The sequence below is a fragment of the Octopus bimaculoides genome, chromosome 19, assembly GCF_001194135.2.
Source record: "Octopus bimaculoides isolate UCB-OBI-ISO-001 chromosome 19, ASM119413v2, whole genome shotgun sequence".
Lineage (NCBI taxonomy): Eukaryota > Metazoa > Mollusca > Cephalopoda > Octopoda > Octopodidae > Octopus > Octopus bimaculoides.
The window spans coordinates 55,077,736-55,079,084 of record NC_068999.1 but is presented as its reverse complement, the minus strand read 5'-3'; positions in this window follow the sequence as shown (position 1 = coordinate 55,079,084).

The window sequence follows — 1,349 nt, the reverse complement described above, 5'->3', positions numbered from 1 at the left end:
CAGCGGGAAATTTAGACAGTGTCACGTGACAACTAGCTGGGGCTGCCTGCTGGAGCCTAGCAGCAGATATAAAAAGGGGAACTTGACACGACGATCAGTCGGACGCTGACACTCGTTGATGCTGCATCGAAGAGGCCAGGGAATAGAAGAAAGAAGACATGCACCCAACACCAGAGCTGAAGACACCTCCGAAAGGAGGGGCCCCGCCACGTCAAAACGGTAGAGGAGTAGGGGCCGAAACCGGACGTGGTTCCTCCTGATGATGTCTTCAGCTAACTGGATCCTATAAAGGAGCTGTTGTGGTAGCAGACCACAAAACATGGTTGAAATTCCTCAGTAGTTGTACTATGGAGCGCAGATAGGTAACAGTGAACCAGTTTTTTATTACCAAGCAACATCTTGGCAATAATAATAATAATAATAATAATAATTCTTCAATCTTCTTCTTCTTATTGTTGTTGTTGTTGTTGTTATTATCATCATTATCATTATTATTATTGAGTGAGAGAGCAGTGCATGCCATCAAAGTGACACTGGGGTAAAATATACGAAGCCCTGCATACCCACCATGACTACCCGTCTGATAAGTAAATTTTCTATATCCTTGTGCAGCTGAATTACAGAATATTAATGGAACAAGGATTAGATTTATTTAACTCAAACTATAGAATAACTATAACAATACCACTACAAGCCCTGAAATAATGGAATAATAAGGATCCTTTTAGAGTCAGGCATTAAATAAAATAAAATATAAAATTTTTCAAGGTTTGAGAACTAATTAAAAACATTAAGAACTTACAAAACCTCCTATTCTCATAGGGTAAAAATAGGGTAAAAATAGGGTAAAAATAGGGTAAAAATAGGGTAAAAATAAGGAAGATACATACTAAGAAATAACAGCAGTAGCAGAAGTGGAGTGAAAAAATCCCAAATCATATTTTGGTTTGCGGAAGCAACTGCTTTTTGAAGCCTCATATTGTTGTGAGCTGCTGAAAATGTGGAGTAGATGAACAGCCGTCAACTGATGAAGGGTCGTTCTTTATGTTACTTGTCTCGTTTTCCATTTGTTTGTCTCGTTGTTCGCATACCCAAGTTTGCCTCATATTTCATGTTGTTTTCGTATTTCAGAATTCTTGTTGTTTACATATTTCATGTTGTTTCAATTTTGTGACGTCCTGTACCCATATATGCATATATATATACATATATGTATGTATATATGCATATATATATATATATATATATATGTTTTATTTATATCATTATATATATATATATATATTTTATTTATATCATTATATATATGTGTGTGTGTGTGTGTATATATATATATATATATATATATA